This window comes from Ambystoma mexicanum, chromosome 1p (genome assembly GCF_040938575.1).
Source record: "Ambystoma mexicanum isolate Mex_15411 chromosome 1p, UKY_AmexF1_1, whole genome shotgun sequence".
NCBI lineage: Eukaryota > Metazoa > Chordata > Amphibia > Caudata > Ambystomatidae > Ambystoma > Ambystoma mexicanum.
The window spans coordinates 57,775,927-57,791,816 of NC_090921.1; the positions used below are offsets into that span (position 1 = coordinate 57,775,927).

At 46.1% G+C, this 15,890-nt stretch overlaps 1 long non-coding RNA gene across 2 annotated transcripts in view; it reads right to left on the bottom strand.

The window, feature by feature from the left end:
- Window positions 1-15,890, bottom strand: part of LOC138581600 (uncharacterized) — a 965,149-nt gene that overhangs the window by 935,579 nt on the left and 13,680 nt on the right. The window lies entirely within an intron of this gene.

Genomic DNA, 15,890 nt, shown 5'->3' on the forward strand with positions numbered 1-15,890 from the left:
TAAAATACCATGTTTCAGTGCATGGTCTATTACATTGATGCACATCACCTGAGCATGCTGGAGTGAGAGTCAAGACCTTTCCCAGCCTGCCAACCAGCAGAAGGTGGGTTACTGTGGCCCCACATTTCAAGTAGCCCTTTCTCTGAACTCAAGGTTCTTGCCTCCCATAACCCTTAACATGCTGGAGTGAGAGTCAAGACCTTTCCAAGCCTGCCAACCAGCAGAAGGTGGGTTACTGAGGCCCCACATGTCAAGCAGCCCGTTCTCTGAACTCAAGGTTCTTGCCTCCCATAACCCTTAACATGCTGGAGTGAGAGTTGAGACCTTTCCAAGCCTGCCAACCAGCAGAAGCTGGGTTACTGAGGCCCCACATGTCAAGTAGCCCATTCTCTGAACTCAAAGTTCTTGCCTCCCATAACCTTTAGCATGCTGAGTGAGAGTTAAGACCTTTCCCAGCCTGCCAACCAGCAGAAGGTGGGTTACTGTGGACCCAAATGTCAAGTAGCCTTTTCTCTGAACTCAAGTTTCTTGACTCCCATAACCCTTAGCATGCTGAGTGAGAGTCGAGACCTTTCAAAGCCTGCCAACCAGCAGAAGGTGGGTTACTGTGGACCCACATGTCAAGTAGCCCTTTCTCTGAACTCAAGGTTCTTGCCTCCCATAACCCTTAGCATGCTGAGTGAGAGTTAAGACCTTTCCCAGCCTGCCAACCAGCAGAAGGTGGGTTACTGAGGCCCCAAATGTCAAGCAGCCCGTTCTCTGAACTCAAGGTTCTTGCCTCCCATAACCCTTAGCATGCTGAGTGAGAGTCGAGACCTTTCCAAGCCTGTCAACCAGCAGAAGGTGGGTTACTGTGGACCCACATGTCAAGTAGCCCTTTCTCTGAACTCAAGGTTCTTGCCTCCCATAACCCTTAGCATGCTGAGTGAGAGTTAAGACCTTTCCTAGCCTGCCAACCAGCAGAAGGTGGGTTACTGAGGCCCCAAATGTCAAGCAGCCTGTTCTCTGAACTCAAGGTTCTTGCCTCCCATAACCCTTAGCATGCTGAGTGAGAGTTTAGACCTTTCCCAGCCTGCCAACCAGCAGAGGGTGGGTTACTGTGGACCCAAATGTCAAGTAGCCTTTTCTCTGAACTCAAGGTTCTTGCCTCCCATAACCCTTAGCATGCAGGGTCTAGTTTGCATCATTTACTGATCCTCTTTCTCATGGTGTCCATCAAGGCTTTGTCTTGGGTCCTCTTCTCGTCTCTCTCTACACCACCCCTCTCGCTGCTATTATTTCTTCCTTCCATTTTCCCTGTCTCCTGCATCCTACTGATTCCCAAAACCTTGTCTCTTGTTCTTATTGTCTGACTCTATTTTCTCCTCACTTTCTCCTTGTTTACTTTCCATTCAGTGATGGGTGTCGAATAACTATTCTGTCATTGTGTGTAAGGCTTCCTAGTGGCGAAAGCCTGGGTCTCTCCCACAACAACAACACATATATTGTATTCAGATTTCTCCATATTAATGAAAACAACAGTATTTCATCATTACTTTGACTATGACCTCATACTTTGTGGAATTACGTAACGTGTCGTGTGCTCAGGCAGTATCTGGAGTGCTCATATTCATTGTAACTATTTCATTTTGTTCTGAGGTTTTTGTATTTTCTGCTTGTGCTTCCCCATATAGTCACCTTTAATTGAATTCCTTTTCTCAAGCTGCTTAGATTACTAAAGCAGCTTATGTCTTTATTTCTGTCTTTGCTCCACCAAGCGTTTCCGCAATCTAATGCCGGCATTATACCACTTGGATTTTGGCACGGCATGAGCCGCAGCCATTTCAGATAACCCAGCATTCACATTCACGGGCAATCCCAGAGGGGTCTTTAGAAAATAGGCCACAAGTTCCATCCCCAGTGCTCCAGTAAGTGTTCCTGGGGGAAGGCCTGCAAGCTGCCTTAGAAATGTGCCTTTTGCCACAAGATTGTGCATGGCCCCAAATGTTGCGGCCATGTAGAGTCATTGAATGCATCAACCGCAAGGCATTTGCCAAGTCTGAAGCCACTGTACTTTTAATAACATTTTAGGGGTCCTTTGGATTTTAGGAGGGATTTTGCGGCTATGTTCCTGGTAGGAGCAGACCACTCCTTGCAATGCATACATGTTAGTCCCAGGTATCCTTCTATGTTATAATTATTAGGTGGGCATGTGCTTGACTTGGCTTTTTTCACAAACACCATCATTGTTGACTTGATTTTATTTTCCAACCTATGCATGCCCAGGTATTCTTCAGCATAGTGTAGTCCTTGCTGAAGGCCAGCCGGGGTCAAATCCAATATTGTGGTGTCATCTACATATAGGTGCCCAATACATGGAACAAAATTCAGTTGCGGGTGGCAACGGTTTCTCCCTGCAGCGTTTGGGTCCACATCTTCTAAAAACAGAATGCATAGAAGTTCTCCTCCCTTGGCAGCATGCAGACCTGTCTGTCCAGGAATGTCTTACCCTTTGGGTCAGGCAGCAGAGATGGAGAACTCTGACCTGAACTGAAGAAGGTAATCACTGACACGTGCACCGTGATGGAGGCGGCGGGCAATCCCTACTGCAACCAAAAAAGGAAGTAGTTGCAGTACTTTGACAATGTTCAGAACAATGCTGCAGAGGCTGTTGCATCTATTTTACTTTTGTAAACTTTCCTTGTTGAAGGGGATTTGGCTCTGCAAAAACTGACATTTCTTCGCCAAATAACTCGGTCTTCCAGAAGTAGGGCTGTTCAGCAGTCAAGCTGTTAATGATTGGAATCCTGTGCCATGATATAGGTTGTTCCCACCTGGCTTTGTGCGGAGTGTCAGATGAGCCTGCAGGTGGGTCGGATCCATGACTGTCATCTTGAACACTATTGTATGCCAAATCTACCACGTGCACACCGGGACAAGCATGATCGCCTTGCATGGCAGTTTGTCTATGTGCCGCAATACTTCCGTGGTCAAGGGGACACGGGGAAGAGGAATTTCCCTGTCCAAGCGGATGCAAGAGATTCTCCAAACAATGCTGACTTTCAAAACCTGCTTAAACCTGCACCAATTGACGTTCATCTTGGTTGTGAAAAGACCTACGGTGGGGACTCGTATGGCATGAAAAGGTATTTTTTTCATTTGACTGAAAATTAAAAAAGACAGATTTAGAAATATTGCTTTGAGAACACACAGAGCGGTCTTTCTAAACCTTAACTATCATGCCTCTGCCGCACACCATTGGGCACAGGGTCTGACAGGCGGGACGGGGAAGACGGTTGTGAGGCGTTTGCATGCATTTGTGTATGTTGTGGGATAGTGTTTGTAGTGGGGAGCGGGCTGGGGAGAAGGTGTGTGTCTGCGCGTGTGTATTTGTATGTGAGGTGGGGTTTGGACGCGTGCACAAGTTAAAAAGATGTTCGGGGTTAAAACCCCCATATTTCAAAGGGCAGGCAGAGAGTCATGTATTTTTTTTAAATTTAAGACTGCACCATATCGGCTGAAAACAATCTGGCTTTGTTGTATGTGGCCTTCAATATTCTAGATTAGCACAGAGAACCTGTCTTCGTTTGTGAGTGCTATATTCTTGTCCGGAGCTGAGTCCAGTCAGCCTCCAGTCCTTGCTGTTTTTTTGGGAGTAAGCAGTCATTGTGAGGAGCTGCACTACGTGCTCAGTCTTCTTTCTATCTTCAGTGGCATCCTGTTTAAAACTCCCTCCAGAGCGCGGAGCGCGGCACGGAGTACGGAGCTGAGTCCAGTCAGCCTCCAGTCCGCCTACATCATCGACGAGGACACCCCCAACGTAAGGCAACGTAAGGCATTGAATTGTCGGATTACCGGTAAGAGGAAAGTATGGTTACTGATGTATGGGCGCAGACGCGGCAAACAACTTTGAACGCTCGAAATCAGTCCGAGCTTTCGTTCGCAGCCTATGCTTCCATCTCAACAGCTGGCGCGAACATTGTTGCTCCCTCTTCCCGCCTCCCTCATCCCAAATTCCCTTCATTGCCCCCCCTGTCCTGCCTGTCTGCTGTGGCAGACACACCTTGCCTTACCTCCCCCTCCTCCCCCTCCTCCCCTTCCTAATCCGGTACAACTTACCACCGCAAGTCCGCCTCGCTGTCTTCCGCGAGTTTCTGTGGTGAGCTTGAATGGGGCCGACTTGAATGCCGACTCGAACGTTGCCCCAGCTGATGTAAACCTTGGTGAAATGTTGTCGGTCGACGTTCCGGCTGAAGCACCGACATTGCAGTCCTTGAATGTTCAACCTTATGTACTCCTGTCGGAAACAGTCAGACATGTTATTGCCGACATAATGACTAATCAACCGGAAAGTCTCCCAGGATTGGTTGTGAACAAAAACTTAAAGCAGCTGCCGTCCCAGGCACATAGAGATGAAATTGATCGAGCCACACAGACTATGTTGCCTGACTCCTTGCTTGAAGTTTCCCAAGCAAATATGTTGGTTGGTGTGGGCAGTGAGACTGTGGGAGAGGTGTCCTTAAATACAGCCCCATTTGATCTTGACCGAAATATAGCGATATCTGCGGCAAATGATCATCATCTACCTGTGCCACCTGCGCCAACGGCGATGATCGAAATTGACACCGCCTCCTTTCTATCTCCGTTTGATGTTACAGACACTGAACTTCTGGCTCTAAAACTACCAAATGGATTAGGAAACCAAACACACTTTTCCTTTGTCCCGCCTTTAAACAACGATTCTATACACAGCCCTACAGACAGCAGAGTTGTTGCTGAGACTACGATGTCTCGAAACGAGGCAGACGTATGTGGAAGAGATGTTTCACGTCAGCCTGACTCTCTTCCACCAGCGCCCTCGTTGCCCTCTCTTCTGACGGGCCCTTCTACGAAAAACCACAGAAAAAGTCTTGGGATAGATTTAGCAGGACGCGAAGCACCGCTAACTGAGAGGCTGACTGCGGATTATCAAGCAGTTAAAAACAAATTAATACACAGCTTTTCTACGGCCCCACAGAATGTATTGCTTCCAACAAAAATGTTGTTGGCAAACAGCGAAAAAGGTGTGAAGTTCGCGCAAGATCCTAATGGCACGCTTAAATCTTGGACAAATACACCCCACCAAAAAGATTCTCAGAATATCCAAAATATTGATACTACTTTAAAAAAAAAATCACAATCAGGCTCCTCCAAGGAACCGACTGAGAACCTACGATTTCACTGCAGTACTAAAGTATCCCAGCAAGCTCAGCAAGCGACAGGAAATGAATGGTGCTCTAGCAGACATGATGAACAGTCAAATCTTGAATCTGAGTCTGTTAATCATTCCAAAGAGAATTTATCGGTTGCAGCCAGAATTCAAATCCATAACAATGTCCTAGCGGCAACATCATTGGCATTGATTCCTTTTATCAAACTCATGGAACAAGTAAACGAGACTGTGAAAGATCAAAATGCCTTCCTACACAATATGACAAATAAAGTCTCGTCTTTGGAACAAAACAACGTTCACTTAGTGTCTAGAGTTGAACGGGAAGCAGAAATCTCATTTCAATGGCAAAACCGCCTTGGAGACATTGCTATGAAGGACCACACAGACAAAAACGATCAAATGGAGGTGATTTTAGAAATCATGAAGTGGTGTCGCCACTCATTCTCCAGAAGTAAGACAGACATGGAATATCCCCCTAATGAGAGACCTCTACATCGCACAGTGAAATTAAATGCGAAAACAAGGGCAAAGGTAGACCAATGTAGTTCGACTGACATCCCTAAGCACATAACTGTCCCAGGAAAGAACTTAGAGATACCTGTACTGGATAAAGCAAACAGTGAAATCATTGTGATTGCTGAACCACATTTGACTTCTACAGCTGAAAAACAGCCCAATGGTACTCTTGCAAACAAACCACACGAAGGGTCTAGATCAGACCAATGTAAAAACAACCCACTTGAAGCAATAGCGGTGGAAGCTCAACTTCCAAACCACGCTAGCTGCACCGAGTTCTAAAGGACCCGTTACTTCTTTCGACATTTTTACTGGAACGGCAAAACTGTTTGTTCCTTCGATTACATCAAAACTAGGTGAAAAATCTATAAAAGCTCCAGCCAAAAAACAATCAACAAATAAGCAGCAAAATAAAATGAACAATGTCAGAAATAAAACAAAACAGTTTTTGAGAAATCTTTCAACTCCTCACAAGTTGGGTCTGTTTTCACGCAATACACAAAACGATAAACAGGATGATAATGAGTGTATGCCTGTTCGCAAGTCCATGCCGAAAGAAATAACTAAAATAAGTGTGGTAGATCCTCCTAATCCAAATAAAAGACGAAGACTGGATTCTAACACTAGCTCAAAGAAAACCGATGTAAGTGTTATCGACTTATGTGATCTGTCCACATATTCAGCCGAGTCTGACGAATTGCAATAGTCAACACAAGAAGAAGAACTTTACCGCTCGGCCAGGAATCCTCCTCAAGGCCTGTGAAAAATCCACCAAGCGGAAATACCTAACGAAGGAGAAAGAAAGAAGACTCGCTGAAATGCAAATCAAAATTGCCAAAACGAGAATTCACAAACCTATAGCAGAAAGGATGACAATGATGTGGCTCAACAAAAAAAACTGACCTCCTTAAAATTAAATCCTAAAATGACGGCAGCCCAATGGCAAAAGCGAAAGCAATTGAATCCTAAAGAAACTGTGCCTGCGAAATCTAGACTGGAACAAAAACTATGGAAACTTAGGCTCGAGAATATTTTCCCAGATGCAAATGAAGTTAACCTGAATCGCAGAAATGTAATGCAATTGCTTCACAACTTTCCGTCACTGAGAACGATAACGTAAAATGAAATAGCCATTGTGGAATACATCATCGAGGACTCTCTAGATATGGTCTATCTACACATCCCGTCCCAGGCAGTAGAAAACACCATGCTTGCTGCAAAAGACGAGCTGTTGTCATACGGATTCGATCTGACATTAGAAACAAAACACCGAAGAGGCGGCTTCAGAAAAGCTGTGTCAGCTGTTGGTGAGCAAACCCATGAACAACGTCGTGAGGCATTAAGGAAACAATTTAACATCCAAGAAAGAACAGCCGGTAACCAAAATATCTCCTCCCAACCTTCAACACAGACTCGCGCGACTAGAACTTAGCTATTACAAACTAAGGAGGACGGAAATGGCCTTATATCATGGAATACTAGAGGTTTCCGGCACTTGTTTCAGAATTTCAACATCTCGATGAAAACCAACTTTGCAGTATGTCTCCAGGAAACATGGCTGCGGGAGGCGCCGTCTAGAGAAGGATATTCAATCATATTAAACCCGGCTGGGAAAAATCAATTCGGTCGACCGTTCTCTGGTCTTCTGACTATGATAAATAACACATCAGGCTGGGAGATTTTAAAATAATTCTCTCCAAACTTGTTTGTGCAAGGATTAATCCTTCAAAACAGTCAGAGATCAAATGTACCATTCCATCATCTACTAATTCTCAACACCTATTGGAATTCAGCCATGATATCCTCATCTCATTACATTCAATCAATTACAAAATTGATTGATGATATCATGGAATTATGGTCTGACCTACAAGTCATATCATGCGGAGACCTGAATTTCTCGTGGTTTGATGAGAATTTGATAATGAAAAAATTCAAGCATTAAGCTTACTCGACATGCAGAGGCTACCAATTTCACTCAGCCATGATTGCCAGGAACTGCCATATGCTCAATGTTAGGCAGAAACCTGTGCAGTTCCCTTGGGGAACACTGCAAAAGATTTAAGACTACAGGTAGAGCAGTAAACCCCTTTGGTAGCAGTCTGTACCACCCAGATTTACCTGGTAGCTGTGGCTGAGCAGTCAGACTTCCCTCAAGAAGAGTTAGGCAGTATGCAAAGTATACACAATATGTACCAAAACACAATAGCACAAGCAAACACTGACCAGAGCTTGGTTTCAAAAGTATATAGTTATTTATTTAAAATACACATAAGTTAAAAACACTCTAGCAAAAATATAGTAAAAGCACTTCAACACAGTTATAATGAAAGTAGATTCAATCCTTTCTCCTATCTAGACAACTCTAGGTAAACACCACTTAATTAAAACAGAGGTGAGTGCTTAACGTTAGATGACACTCTAGTAGTTTCCAAGAAAGGGAGAGAAAAAGCAGAAATAGGTTAGACACACCACTCTAAGGTCCAGAACACTTGCAATAGGCTTAAAGAAGAATAAAGTCACAGGTGAGCAAAAGTCACTAGGCAGGGCCCACTCTTAGAGTAGCCGGAGCGAAAATGTGCCCAAGATCACACTGTTAGTTAGAGATTCAAAGTCTTGCAAAGAGTCAAAAAAGAGTTTAGAGTGGCTCAGAAAGTTTAGCCAAAGTGTCCCAGGCACTCCCAGGTTCGAAAGCCGGGGACTAAATCTACCCCGTACAGTCGGTAGCAAGGGAAGCCAGGCGGAACACAGTACCTTAAGCGGAAAGGATCCTCCAGCGGTGGCAGTTGTTCCAGGCAGTGGCAGCAGGGCTCGACGTCGGTCAGGGGAGAAGAAGTTCTCGCTGAAGAGCAGAAGAAGAGGGTCGTTGCACTGCCCGGGAAGAAACCAGCCGCGGAGTCCTCCGGTTAAAGGGTTGGTACCGACTTTCGCGGTATGGGGGTAAAGTGTGGTATTCCGGTTGCCGGGGTGCTTGGCACAGGCAAGGCGACCACGAGATACCTCAAAGAACGGAAAGAAGGCGAAAACTGGTTGTCCCCACCAGTCAAGGGAAGGAGCCACTCCGTTAAGAGTTCTCCTCGGTCGTCGGGAAAAAGTGGTGAGACGGTTCAGCAGGGCTCCACCGGGTGGTGTCGTCGAAGCAGGTCGGCTCAGCTCTTCCCTCGTCGGATTCTTGGTCCTGTGGCGACTTCTGAAGTCCCAGTCCCCAAAGCCCTGCTTTTATGCAGCAAACCCCCTTTCACCCAGCCTAGCTGTCACTCAAACATGCTAAGTGGTGAGCCGGGCGGCTCACCACTTGGGCCAATCAGGACGGAGTGCGACTTGAGTTACCAAGGTAACTCAGTCCAGGGTGCCTAAATCCCCCTCCACCCCTCCTAAGTACCCCAGACAGAGTGGCACCACTTTGGAGGGCTTCTGTGGAGAAGCCCGCCAAAAGTGGAACAAAGGGCTCCACTTTGGGTCAGAGTTACAGAGGCGAACACCAACGCCATTTTAGAATCAAGTTTTGGCAAAAAGTCCCAACCGGAGTTATAAAAATAAATATATAAACCGGCGGTATGTTTAAGGCTACCGTAAATAAATAATTAAATGTGTTAGCCTAAAACAATGGGAAATCCCATAGGGAAATATTCGCGGTCGAATATAAAAAGTAGTTTCCACTGCCACCAGCCAAAACTCGATCAGGGGGGACGGAGACGTGCCCCCTCGACTAACAGACCCTGGGGCAATCGAATTGCCCCAGCCAGTACGTCCACAATATGATGGTTTGTACTGGTTCTGTTCAGGATTCAAGACTAGCAAAGTCTTTGGTGACTTTACATGCCCTGGGAGACAGTAGTCAGTCCCAGGGTATGGAGTCTATGTTGGGGAGTCCCTAGGACACCCCTGGGTCACGGCACAGAGGGTGCTGTGTGACCCACATCACAAAAATACATGAGGCCCTATGGAGTAAAAGACCCCATAGCCCATTCAACACAAGGTTTAACCAAGAAAACACACTTCAACATGTCCAAGAGTGAGGGTAAAAGAGTCTCACTCTTGGCAGGAGAAAAAAAATTAAACCCCAGAAATCCAGCAAAGCTGCTGGGGGACTCACTAGGTAGGGAAATTCAGCCTAAACAGAGAATTCTCCCTAACACTCGCCCCCCCCAGACTAAGGGACAGGAGGATTTAATCCACTCCTGGATGAACCTCATACCTCTAGTCGATGATATACATCCTAGAGAGTCCATCAGCATTTTGATGGTGACACCCTGACCTGTGCTCAATGGTGAAATCAAACCCTTGCAGGCAGATTGACCATCTCAATAGTTTTGGATTTTCCCCTTTCATTTGCATTAACCATCTCAAGGGTTGGTGGTCAGTCTGAATAACAAAAGTAGAACCATACAAGTATGGCCTAAACTTCTTCAGTGCCCACACAATAGCAAAGCATTCTCTTTCGATAGTTGCCCACCTTGTCTCAGGATCCTTCAGTTTCCTACTGATGAAGCAAATGGGGTGCTCCCTACCCTTCTCATCCAGTTGGCTTAGAACTGCACCTATACCTACATTGGAAGCATCAGTTTGTACAATGAAAGGTTGGTGGTAGTCAGGAGCTCTCAATACTGGAGCCTGGCAAAGAGCTCTCTTCAGTTTTTCAAAGGCCTGATTGCACTCCTCATTCCATTTTACCTTTTTAGGGAATTTGGGCGAGGAGATTACATTCAGTGGAGAAGCTATGGTCCCATAGTTCTCAATGATATTCCTGTAATACCCAGTGAGGCCTAGAAAAGCTCTCACTTGGGTTTGAGTAGTTGGTGTTGTCCAATTTTGCACAGCTTCAATCTTGCTGGGCAAAGGCCTTATTTCTCCACCTCCTACCTCATGTCCAAGGTAGACCACTTTACTTTGACCAATCTGGCACTTACTGGCTTTGATTGTCAAATGGGCCTGTTTCAGAGCCTGCAACACATGTCCTAGGTGGTTCACATGTTCTTCCCAGGAGTGGCTGAAGACTGCAATGTCATCCAAGTATGCCATGCAGAAATCTTCCATCCCAGCCAGAACTTGGTTCACCATCCTTTGGAATGTGGCAGGTGCATTTTTCAGTCCAAAAGGCATGACCTTAAACTGGTACAAGCCAACTGGGGTTGAAAATGCAGTTTTCTCCTTGGCATGGTCTGTCAGGGCTATTTGCCAATAGCCTGACGTCAGGTCAAATGTGCTGAGGTACTTGGCTGCACCAAGTTTATCCACCAACTCATCTGTCCTGGGCAAAGGGTGGGCATCAGTCTTGGTGACTGCATTTAGAGCTCTATAGTCCACACAGAATCTCAAGTCTTTGGATCCTGCCTTTGGTACTAACACAACTGGGCTAGACCATGGACTAGTAGAGGGTTCTATTACCCCGAGATCAAGCATCTTCTTGACCTCTCCTTTGATGTGGGCTCTGATATGTTCTGACATTCTGTATCCTCTGCTTTTGACTGGCAGACAGTCACCAGTGAGTATCTCATGCTGGCCCCAAGGGGTCAAGCCTGGTGACAGTGAGAACAGGGAGGCAAACTGATTTAACATAGATTTGCACTCCTCTTGTTGCTCAGGTGTCAGGTCTGAAGAGAGATTGACTCCTTCAACTTTTTCATCTAAAGGTACACCTCTGAGGAGATCAGGGAGAGATTCACTCTCTTCCTCCTCTGCAGCTGAAGCTAGGAGCAAGGCTCCTACATCAGGTCTGGAGATGTAGGCTTTTAGTCGGTTGGTGTGGAAGACTCTAGGAGCTTCCCTGGGTCTGCCCAGATCCACCAGATAGTTGACCTCTCCAAGTTTTCCCACAACCTTGAAGGGTCCCATCCATTTGTCTTGCAAGGCCCTCTGCCTTGTTGGGAGCATAACTAGAACTAGCTGGTCTTGAGTAAACTCAACCATGTTAGCCTTCTGGTCGTGCCAATGTTTGACCAGGGCTGGACCAGCTTTCAAGTTGTCACTTGCTTCTGCCATCATGTGTGACATTCTCCTCCGGAGACCTATCACATAGTCAGTCACTCTGACTGGCTTGAGGGGAGGAGCACCTTCCAACCCCTCCTTAATCAGGGCCAATGGACCTCTGACTGGATGGCCATAGAGAAGCTCAAAGGGAGAATAACCTACTCCCTCCTGAGGGACTTCTCTATAAGCAAAGAGAAGGCATGGCAGTAGAAGGTCCCACTTTTTCTTAAGGGGTTCTTCCAAAGCACCTATCATGCTCTTCATGGTTCTGTTAAACCTTTCAACCAACCCGTTTGTCTGAGGGTGGTAGGCGGTTGAGAACTTGTAGGTAACTCCACAGGTTTTCCACATGGCCTTCATGTAGTGGGACATAAAGTTTGACCCCCTGTCAGAGATTACCTCCTTAGGAAACCCAACCCTGGTAAAAATACCAAGGAGGGCCTTAGCCACAGCCGGAGCTGTAACAGTCCTCATAGGAATGGCCTCAGGGTACCTAGTAGCATGGTCTACTACAACAAGGATAAACCTGTTGCCTGAGGAGGTTGGAGGATCAAGGGGACCAACAATGTCAATCCCTACCCTCTCAAATGGGACTCCCACAACTGGGAGAGGCACTAAAGGTGCCACATTCTTGGAACCAACCTTACCAGAAGTCTGGCAGGTATGGCAGCTCTTACAATATCTATCTACTTCGGCCCCCATCTTTGGCCAATAAAAGTAGAGTGAGAGCCTTTCCTTGGTCTTCTTGAAACTCAAGTGGCCAGCCAAAGGTATCTCATGGGCTAGTTGTAAGAACTGTTGTCTGTTTTCTTGTGGGACTACAAGGCGTTTGTAGTCTCCAGGTTCAGACTCAGTGGGTTCACTGTAGAAGAGGCCATCTTCCCAGTGCAACCTATACTTCCCAGGCTCTTGCCCATCAGCTTGAGAAGCTGCCTGGTGGCGGAGACCCTCCAGAGTTGGACATTCTCTTTGCCCCTTACGAAAAGCTGCCCTGCTAGGCCCACCTTCTGCCAGTAAAGACTGCAGCTCAGGATGGTCCTCAGGGTCCAAATCTCCAATAAGGTTGGGGCCTCCTTCTAGCTCTTCCTCAGAGTCTAGCTCAACCACACAGGGTTGTACCTCCCTCTCAGCCTCAGCTGGAGGTGGAGTTACAGGTGTAACTTTGGACAACCTAGGGGAAGTCCTTGTTGGAAGCACTGGAGTGCTTGCTGCTGGCTTTTTCCTAGGAGTCTTGGGTTGCCCCTTTGCTCCTGATCTGGTAGTTACTGCAGTAAGTTGCTCCAGTGGTAGAGGAGTGATTTCTGTCATCATCTCCTGAGATAACCCTCTCAGGGTTTTCTCCCTTGCAGGTTTTGTGAGTTCCTGAAACCTTTTGCTAGGAGGTCTGGGGGTATGAGATACAACTCCAAGAGCTTTGAGGTCATTACCCAACAGAACCCTACCTGGCACTTCACATTGTACACTGACAGGTATTTTTACAGCCATATCATTACATTGGATGAGAACTGGTAACTGGGGACACATCTGCACAGGCCCACCAGCTAACTTGGTGAGGCATTTGGGTGCCTTAGCAACATCCTCTGCCTTGAAAAATGATTCATCCACCACAGTTATGCTGGCTCCAGTGTCCCTAATGGCAGGAGTCTCCTGACCATTCACCTGGACACTGTCCTTATAATACTCTTTAGTATTATCTGGGATAGAGTTATAGACATCTAAATTCTGTTGCTCCCACAACCCCAGAGAGACTAAAGAAACACTAGCTGAGACTCCAGTGGGTTCATCAGCTAGTAATAGAAAGTTTCCACTTGCCATAGGTACTTCCTCTTCTGGAGCGAAGGCTAAGGAGGCAAGCTGGACCCCTGAAGGTTTACCCTTACATCTGGGATCTCCTTTCACATGGTCAGTAGCCTTACAAACAAAGCATGAGCCAAAGGCTCGCTGGAATGGAGGCTTGTTCTGACCTCCTTCTGGTCTGGGACCAGAAGGTACACTAGCCTGATTTGGTTTCCCTTGTGGCTTACCCTTATAGTTTTGTTTGGGGCCCTCTTTGGAATTTGTAGTATTAGAATTCTCTTTGGAGTCCTTCTTAGACTGTTTTTCCCCATCCTTCTTCTGAGTTACCCCAGAATCCTTGTGAGTGGCCCTGTTGGCAACCCACAAGTCAGCAGCCTTAGCTAGCTTCCGGGAATCCAATTCCCTGGAATCAGCCAAGTGTTGTCTGAGCTCAGGAGAGCAGGCATCATAAATAGTCTCCAACATAAACAAATTCTTCATACCTTCATAAGTGTTCACCTTGTAACCCTTAATCCATCCCTCTAAGTTTTTCAAACATTCATTCACCCAGGTAGCCCAAGGGGTACCATCATGCTTTTTGAGGCTCCTAAACCTCTTAAGATACTGGGAAGGGGTCTTCCCAAACCTAGCTATCAAAGCTAGTTTCACACATTCATAGTCCTTTCTATCCTCCTCCCCCATCTCCATTACCACATCAGTTGCAACAGGGGGAAGCCTAGAGAACAACCAGGTGAGTAAGTCATTTCCTGTGATGTTCTGGAGCCCATGATTATATTCAAACAGAGACAACCAATCCAACACATCCAACTTAGGCTCATACATACCAACCAATTCTTTAGGCATCCGGGGTCTTTTAGGACTGGAACTTCTAGAGGAGCCAGAGAGAGAAACATTCTCAACAGATAATTTCTTCATTTCTAAGTCATACTTGAGCTCCATTTCCCTTAGCCTTAGTTCTTTGTCAGTTTGAGCATTAAGTTTCTTATACTCCAATTCTAGCTTCATTTTCTCTAGTTCAAAGTACTGAGGACTAAATGTGGGACCTGGTAAAGGTCCAGTAGGCACAGCAGGTAGAGCAGGCAGAGGCCTAGGGGGGACAGTTACAACAGCCTCACCCTCCTCTTCTGACTCTTCCTCAGAAACATCAACATTTTGCTCCATGTTAACTTCAACACTGTCATCTACAGTTGCTGGAGTGGTAGGTTCCTCTGAACCATCACCCAGACTTTGGTTAGCTAACAATCTTTCAATCAGCTCCATTTTCTTGCCCTTAGTCAGGAGATCCTTATGTTTACAGAGTACTCTTAAACAATCAGCAGTTTTGGCTGCAAGGGACTCTTGACTATAGCTTTCTATAACTGACATGTTAGAGGTTTTACTTTTTCAGTGCTAAGCTTTGTGGTTAGTTGCACTAAGGTATCTAAAGCACAATAAAATGTATACTCAATACAAATCCCACCGCTGTACACCAGTGTTAGGCAGAAACCTGTGCAGTTCCCTTGGGGAACACTGCAAAAGATTTAAGACTACAGGTAGAGCAGTAAACCCCTTTGGTAGCAGTCTGTACCACCCAGATTTACCTGGTAGCTGTGGCTGAGCAGTCAGACTTCCCTCAAGAAGAGTTAGGCAGTATGCAAAGTATACACAATATGTACCAAAACACAATAGCACAAGCAAACACTGACCAGAGCTTGGTTTCAAAAGTATATAGTTATTTATTTAAAATACACATAAGTTAAAAACACTCTAGCAAAAATATAGTAAAAGCACTTCAACACAGTTATAATGAAAGTAGATTCAATCCTTTCTCCTATCTAGACAACTCTAGGTAAACACCACTTAATTAAAACAGAGGTGAGTGCTTAACGTTAGATGACACTCTAGTAGTTTCCAAGAAAGGGAGAGAAAAAGCAGAAATAGGTTAGACACACCACTCTAAGGTCCAGAACACTTGCAATAGGCTTAAAGAAGAATAAAGTCACAGGTGAGCAAAAGTCACTAGGCAGGGCCCACTCTTAGAGTAGCCGGAGCGAAAATGTGCCCAAGATCACACTGTTAGTTAGAGATTCAAAGTCTTGCAAAGAGTCAAAAAAGAGTTTAGAGTGGCTCAGAAAGTTTAGCCAAAGTGTCCCAGGCACTCCCAGGTTCGAAAGCCGGGGACTAAATCTACCCCGTACAGTCGGTAGCAAGGGAAGCCAGGCGGAACACAGTACCTTAAGCGGAAAGGATCCTCCAGCGGTGGCAGTTGTTCCAGGCAGTGGCAGCAGGGCTCGACGTCGGTCAGGGGAGAAGAAGTTCTCGCTGAAGAGCAGAAGAAGAGGGTCGTTGCACTGCCCGGGAAGAAACCAGCCGCGGAGTCCTCCGGTTAAAGGGTTGGTACCGACTTTCGCGGTATGGGGGTAAAGTGTGGTATTCC